The sequence below is a fragment of the Oryctolagus cuniculus genome, chromosome 16, assembly GCF_051225735.1.
Source record: "Oryctolagus cuniculus isolate XC-2025 breed Fujian yellow rabbit chromosome 16, ASM5122573v1, whole genome shotgun sequence".
Taxonomy (NCBI): domain Eukaryota; kingdom Metazoa; phylum Chordata; class Mammalia; order Lagomorpha; family Leporidae; genus Oryctolagus; species Oryctolagus cuniculus.
The window spans coordinates 23,525,639-23,533,912 of NC_142882.1; positions in this window are offsets into that span (position 1 = coordinate 23,525,639).

The window sequence follows — 8,274 nt, forward strand, 5'->3', positions numbered from 1 at the left end:
CATACACACAATATATCACACACACTATACACACCATACACCACACACACCATACACACCATACACACAATATATCACACATACACTACACACCATACACGACACACACAGTACAAACACCACACATCATACACACCATATACCATGCATACACTACACACCATACACCACACACATACTAAACATCACACCATACACACTACACACACACCATACACACCATATACCACACATACACTACACACCATACACAACACACACACTGCAAACATCACACACCATACACACTACACACACACCATACACAGTATATGTCACGCATACACGACACACCATACACGACACACACAGTACAAACATTGCACATCATACACATCACATGCATGCTACACACACACAACACACATCATACACAATATATACTACACACCTACACCACACACCAGACACACCACACACCATACACCACACACCGCACACCAGACACACCACACACCATACACATATCACACATACCATATACCATACACACACCACACACATACATACCATACACCATGCACACACCACACACACTACATTCACCACACACCAGATGCCACACATATACACCACACAGCAGACACACAAACACATATCTACATGTGTATGTGTCCCATACACACACACCATTCACACACCTCACCCAGTACCAGACACATCTTCACACACACACAACACATTCACTACACACAGAGCTACCACATATACCCACACCTCCATCACACACATACCACTCCCCCATTATATACACACCCCATATACACACAGCATACACATACACACTACACACCATCACAGTACACAAACACACATGTGTGCACTGCATGGTTCTTTGGGCTTCAGAACCCCTCTTGCTGATGTCACCCTGCATCCTGGGCTGGGGGCCTCCAGCCCCTCCCCCTGCCTGGTCGGGGCCACCTCTGGCAGGCTCTCTGGCTGCCTGGCCTCTGCCTGGATGCCGCCCTAGCACCTCACGGACCCCAGTGGGCTCATCCTGTCGAGTGCTTGCCATGAACCTCTTGGAATCCCAGTTTTGGGATTCTAGGGCCGTCTCAGAGAACGGTCGCTATGGGGCTGGGGCCCAGTGTCTCCCAGTCACATCCCTGCCCCATGTTGGACCCTGGTTTTCATCTTCCTGGTCAGGGGGATGGGGGAGGGCTCTGTCCTCAGTGGGAAGGGCCAGCACCTGGTCAGCTACTCTCACAGGTATATACCAGCTGGTCAGGTGTGAGGGGCCCTGCCTGGACCCACCAAACGCATCCTGGCCTCTACCCACTCCTGGGAGGGGCCTCAGCCACCTGCTATCCATTCCCACCTGCTGCATTGACAGCCTCCTCCCTCACTGTCCACCACCCTTGTAACATGGCATCAAGATGGGCACCCTAAGGACCACGCCATGGTGGTCCTCAGAGGTGTGCTGGTGGTGCCTGTCCACCCCTCGGCCGCTCTCACCACCCCTGCCCCTACTGCCCTGCCCTCCCATCTTCCACCCCCCCACACACTGAGAAACAGCCCTTCAGCTCAGCATCAGCTCCCCGCAGGCTCCCCCCACCCCTGGGTACCAGAATCCCTAACTCACAACTGCAATCAGATCTGGACGGCGATGTCCAACCAAAGGCTTCTCGCTCAGTGAAGGCTGACTTGAGAAGTGAGGAGGGGACCTGTGGGGTCACACGGAACCCAAGGCGCCTCACAGAGCCCATGACCCCACAACCATGAAATGCCCCCATACTGGGGAGGGGAGTGGAATGGCTCTGACCTGGCTGGGTGGTGGTGTAGAAGGCCTGTGGGGTGGACCTCCCAAGTCGCTCCTCAATCTGGTGCACAGCCCTGAGTTGTTTTCTTTTTTTAAGATTTATTTATTTTGAAAGTCAGAGTCACACAGAGAGAGGGGAGGCAGAGAGAAAGAGAGAGACAGAGACAGAGACAGAGGTCTTCCATCCGCTGGTTCACTCCCCAATTGGTCACAATGGCTGGAGCTGTGCCTATCCGAAGCCAGGAGCCAGGAGCTTCTTCCAGGTCTCCCACGTGGGTGCAGGGGCCCAAGGCCTTGGGCCATCTTCTACTGCCTTCCCAGACCATAACAGAGTTAGAGCTGGATGGGAGTGGAGCAACTGGGTCTCAAACCAGCACCCATATGGGATGCTGGTGCTTCAGGCCAGGGTGTTAACCCACTGCCCCACAGTGCCAGCCCCAGCCCTGGGTTTTGATAGGAAACACAAAATGGCCCACAGCATGCTCACAGCACGCTCTCTCCTCCACAGCCTTCCCAGGGCCTCTGATTATTTTTTTTTGACAGGCAGAATGGACAATGAGAGAGAGAGAGAGAGAGAGAGAGAGAGAGAGAGAGAGAGAGAGAGAAAGGTCTTCCTTTGCCATTGGTTCACCCTCCAATGGCCACCACAGCCGGCACACTGTGGCCGGCGCACCATGCCGATCTGAAGGCAGGAGCCAGGTGCTTCTCCTGGTCTCCCATGGGGTACAGGGCCCAAGCACTTGGGCCATCCTCCACTGCCTTCCTGGGCCACAGCAGAGAGCTGGCCTGGAAGAGGGGCAACCGGGACAGAATCCGGCACCCCGACCAGGACTAGCACCTGGTGTACTGGCGCCGCAGGCAGAGCATTAGGCTATTGAGCTGCGGCACCAGCCCCTCTGATCTTAAGTTCTAGAAGTTTCCCAAGGGTGGGCATTTGTGCCCAGAGCTTCCAATGTCCTGGCATCCCATGCTGGATGGTGGAGTATTTGGTTCAAGTCTGGGCTCCACTTTTGATTCCAGCCTCCTGGTAGTGCAGATCCCCTAAGTGACAGGTGATTCCGGGCCACCCCCATCAGGGACCTGGACTGCATTGCCAGCTCCTGGCTTCAGCCTGGCCCTGTCCTGGATGGCACAGGCATCTGTGAAGTGAACTGGCAGATGGGATGTCTCTGTCTCTCTTACTGCTCTCATATAAACCTATCTATTTTAAAAGATTTGGTTCCCGTTTGTAGGTCTCTCAGTAGTGCCCCTCTGAAGCTGCCGGCAGCCAGGTGATGTGTCTGTGTCCAGCTCTGCTGCTCAGGGCCCGCAGTGGCTGGGGTCTGCTGTCCACCGGGCCTGTGACTCTGAGAAGCCTGCATGTAGCTGTACACACACCGAGGCTGCCCGTGCCCATCTGCACACTGCACACAGCTACACACCTCCGGGTGCACACCGTTCACACAGGCACAACTGCCGAGCACACACAAATCTCCCTGCCCCTGTACATGTGCCTGTACACACACACCCCATCTGCCACAACACAGGGTGGACCAGGGCGAACCCCAACAAGGCTTGGAGCTTGGCAGAGCCATCTGTGGCTTGGGTGAAGGTCCCGGATTGATGAGATTAGCAGCCACCTGAGGTCCCCGGCACAGCCAAAGCCGGGGGCAGAAGCCGGCAATGGAGGACACGCAGTATCTCCCCATCTGCAGCTAATCACTGGGGACCTGCAGACTGAAAGGTGGATGGGGTGTTGGGGGAGGGGGGTTATGGACCCTGTCTCAGGCACCCGCCTGTTTCCTCATCAGTGACATAAGGGCCAACGGGTGGTGGTCTAGGCCCCCCGGGAGGCACAGCTGTCAGCCTCATGTCCTGCCAGCCACCCAACCTTGGGCCCCATGACTGCTGCCCCCTGTCCCAGCCTTGCCCAGTCCCACGGCTCCAGGTCCAGCCAGGCCAGGGCTGGCACTTGCACCCTCCCTGCTCCCTGTGCAGTCTGAGATGAGGCTCTGTGTACTGGTGGCCCCTTCTGGCCTCGATGTCTCATTGCTGCCATGACAGAAGCCACCTTTGGTGACCAGGGAGAGGGCCAGGTGTCAGAGGGCCAAGCTCAGCTCCACAGCAGGCTCAAGGGGACCTGGGGGAGGGGGCAGCACCCACAGAAGCAGTGGAATGTGCAAGCACCCCGTTCTGGACAGCACCGCCCCTCCCTACCAGGGCACTCAGATCACAGCCAGCCAGGGAGGCCTCTTCCCTGCAGAGCCAGCAGCTCAGGCACCCAGGGCTCCTGAGCCAAGGGTCCCAGGCACCATCAGCCTGAGGCAGGGCACTGGGCCGGAGCCCACCCTGTGCAGGCCCAAGATGCCCCCGACCCCCAAACAGGCCCAATGCAGACAAGCAGCAGGGCTGTTAAAAGGGTTTGCTGCAACCCATGACCAAGCCACTAGGTGTCCGGGAGACAAGAGGGCCAGTGGCAGGGCAGCCCAGGGGTGCAGGGGTGGGGGCCGCACCAGAGCACCCCAAGTGCACAGATGGTGGCAGAGCAGACGCTGGCTGTTCTCGCCTTCAGGAAATCGTCTCCCTTAGGGACATCTGTACTTCCTGGAGATGGTTCAGGACCCGCTCACCACGTAAATGCCAGGACACAGCCACGAGGAAGACGGCCAGCAGGTGGGGACCCTGCCCCAGCAGGAAGCAGGAGAAGCAGCAGCAGCTTTTTTTTTTTTTTTTTTTTTGACAGGCAGAGTGGACAGTGAGAGAGAGAGACAGAGAGAAAGGTCTTCCTTTTGCCGTTGGTTCACCCTCCAATGGCCGCCGCGGCCGGCGCGCTGCGGCCGGCGCACCGCGCTGATCCGATGGCAGGAGCCAGGAGCCAGGTGCTTTTCCTGGTCTCCCATGGGGTGCAGGGCCCAAGCACCTGGGCCATCCTCCACTGCACTCCCGGGCCACAGCAGAGGGCTGGCCTGGAAGAGGGGCAACCGGGACAGAATCCGGCGCCCCGACCGGGACTAGAACCCGGTGTGCCGGCGCCGCTAGGCGGAGGATTAGCCTAGTGAGCCGCGGCGCCGGCCCAGCAGCAGCAGCTTTAAAATGAGCAGCGTTGTCGCCCACATCAGGGGTCATCTCCTGCAGGTTCGGGCAGCCGTGTGGCCCTGCTCCGTGCCGTCCTCCAGGGGGCGTCTGAAGCTTCTGAGCACCTGCTCAGGTCAGCTCCACACACACACACACACACACACACACACACACACACACGCCCGAGATCCCGATGATGCTCTAACTCGCTGGTGTCTCCACCGAGGGTGTGGAAGGACGGGGCACGGTGCCAGCTTGCTGGGTTGGCCCCACGGGAGTCCAGCTGTGGGGAGAAGGGCAGCAAGTGAGCACACAGCTGCCACACCTCAGGGGTCTCGTCTCCGACAGGAGCGAGCTCTGAGGCCACTCTTACCACACAGTCTCTCTGGGCAGCAGCCTGCGGACCTCCCTCCCTGCATTCTCGAGGCATGCGGACTTCCTGCTGGGCGGGCTTGTGGGTGCCATGGGCAGCACGGCCCAGGAGGGCCTCTCCCTCTACCCCTGCGCCAGCCTGGCTGATTGGGAGCGAGCAGGTGGCAGCGTCGGGGCCAGGACTGTGGCTGCAGCTCCCCCCACTCCCGTACCCCCGGGGGTGAGGGCCCCTTCCCCAGCCCCTGTAGCAAACTCCTCTTCTGCTCCCCATGGCCATAGCTGCTCCGTGACGTTTCCTTCACGGCTGAACAGTTTTGTGCCCTCTCTACTGGCATCCATTGGGAACCTCTCCGAGGGCCCTTATCCAGTCCAGTGCTGCAGCCAGGGTGCTGCCCACTGCCCAGCCCCCCACCCACACCCCAGGGAGCGGGGTGTCCTCTCACAGGCTCCCTGGCACTTCTGGGGTCCTTGCTCATCCCCAGCCACCCAGAACCTGCCCCCCATGCCCTCATTCTTGGCTTGGTACTGTTTGGTTAAAACTTGTGGTTCCGAGGATAATTCAATTAAAAGCATGGGGCTTGTGAACTCTGCCTGAAGAAGGATCCACACCTACAGCAGGGTGCACAGGTGAGCACGTGGAAGGAGCAGTGGGCACACCTGGTGCCCCGCACTGTGGCTGAGGCCTCCCATCCAGGCACCCTCCAGAGCTGGGCCCACCCCTCACCAGCACACAGCCCTGCCTGCCCAGGGCACAGGTGTCTCCCAACAGCACCACCCGGACATCAGGGTTTACGAGAGGGGCACCGCAGTGCCAACAGCAAGGACTGGGAGACCCCACACTCAGCCTGCAGGGACCTCTGTTATCAAGGGTTAGCTCCCTCTTCACCCCTTTCCCTTTGGGATATGGAGCTGGTCAGCCCTGGGGCCTCTGGGCTCAGGATGTCAAGTGCTCTGTGAGCTGTGCTGGATGAAAAGTATCCGAGTTTGGAGGCCTGGGTGACAGAGTGGGAGTGGGCAGGGGGGTAAGGGAGGCCTCCAGGGCAGGGGTGGCAAACACCCAGAGTCCTTTGCACAAGCCACGCTCCACAGTCAGACCTGATGCCTTCACGGCATGGTGAGCTTCGGCTGCAAAACAAGGGACCAGACTGGCGTGGACCTCCCGTCATAAGCAACAGGAAAATGCCCAACACAGGCCTGGGGCAGGTTCCGGCATGGCCAAGGCCACAAAAGGAACACAGCAGAGAGGCAGAAAAGAAAGCCAGGAACTGCACTCCCTCCTGTATCTCAGTCAAACCCCTCCAGCCTGTCCCCAGCCTGTGAGAAGGCACAAGCTGGCTATGACAAGCCAGGAGCTCACACTTGGCTCATGACACACATCCCATCTCCAGGGGTGGATCTGGCCAGGCCCTCAGGCTCTGCCTGCACCTGACAGCAAAGAGCAAAGAGGGTTCTGCGTGCAGCCGGACAAAGCCTGGGAAAGGGTCCCAGGGACTCCAAGCCACTCAACAGCCCTCAGGAAAAGGGGCTTTGATGCCTCAAATGGGTGGGCACCCAGTCCAGGGCCTGGGACACAGACCCTTGTGAGGTTCCGGCCTGCAGAGAAGCAGGGTGTGGAAACCCAGTGAGGAGGTGAGCATGGAGCCTTGCTCCACATATTCCCAAAAGCCAAAGGACCTCCAACTGTGCAGAGTGACAAGGCCACAGCCAACAGAGGAGGGAACTTTGGGAGGCACAGGGCTCACATGCGCAAGCGCAATCAGAGGCCAGGAAGAGGGTGGTGCTGACTGCTGAAGACCTCAGAGTCCAGGCTTTCCCTATTCGATGAGAGCTTTTAGAAAAATGCTTCTGTCTTGGGGTCGGCGCTGTGGCATAGCAGGTAAACCCTCCACCTGCAGTGCCCCCATCCCACATGGGAGCCAGTTCCAGTCTCGGTTGCTCCACTTCCAATCCAGCTCTCTGCTGTGGCCTGGGAAAATAGTAGAAGATGGCCCAAGTCCTTGGGCCCCTGCACCCATGTGTTCCCACCCCAGCTGAGGCACCTGAGGCTGCAGGCCCCGGGGCATATCTGGGGGCTGGGGTCTCAGAAGAGGCCAGCACAGTGAAGGGGGGGCTGCACCTCAGCTGCACTGCACTGAAGCCCAGATTTCCTCCCGGAGTTTGGAGTTGTGCATGCCCAGCTCTTGGGAGAAGCCCTGGACACCACAGCTCCCACAAGGGTCCCTGGCTGATGTTTCACTCGTGGGGGTCACAGCTTGGGATGGGGAGGACCTGTGACCCTTTGGGAAGAGACGGGATGCCCCTGCACACTGGGGACTGTTGTCCTCGAGTCAACCCGTGCACTTCCCTCCCTGCCCATCCTGCTTGGTACCTTCCACTGTGATACACCTTAGCCAGGAGTCCTCCCTAGCAAACCGCTGAGCCTGGGAGAAAGGGGCAGCTGTGGGGATCTCTATCCACACGGCTGAGAAACGGAAGCCAAGGGAAAGATGACACAGCGATGATCGCACCAATAGAAACGGCCTGGAAACACCCCAACTAAAGGGAAGACAGCATGAGATGGCAAAGCAAGCCTCACTCTTTTATTTATTTTTAACTTGAGAGGCAGAGTTAGAGAGAGAGAGAGAGAGAGAGAGAGAGAGAGAGAGAGACATTGAGAGATCTTCCATCCACTGGTTCAGTCCCTAACTGGCCTCAATGGCTGGAGCTGAGCTAATCTGAAGCTAGGAGCTTCTCCAGGTCTCTCACGTGGGTGCAGGGGCCCAAGCACTTGGGCCATCTTCCACTGGTTTCCCAGGTGCATTAGCAGGGAGCTGGATTGGAACTGGAGCAGCTGGGACTCAAACCAGTGCCCATATGGGAAGCTGGCACTGCAGGTGGAGGCTTAACCTACTAGGCCCCAGCGCCGGCCCCGTACGCATGACCTTAACATTGTATTTGAGTCCATGCAGTGAGCTGAAGTGTGTTCCCCTGAATGCTGTGCTGACATCCTGACCCCCCGATCTTGGAAGGTGACTGTACTGGGAGATGCAACGGACTTATTCGGGTGTCCC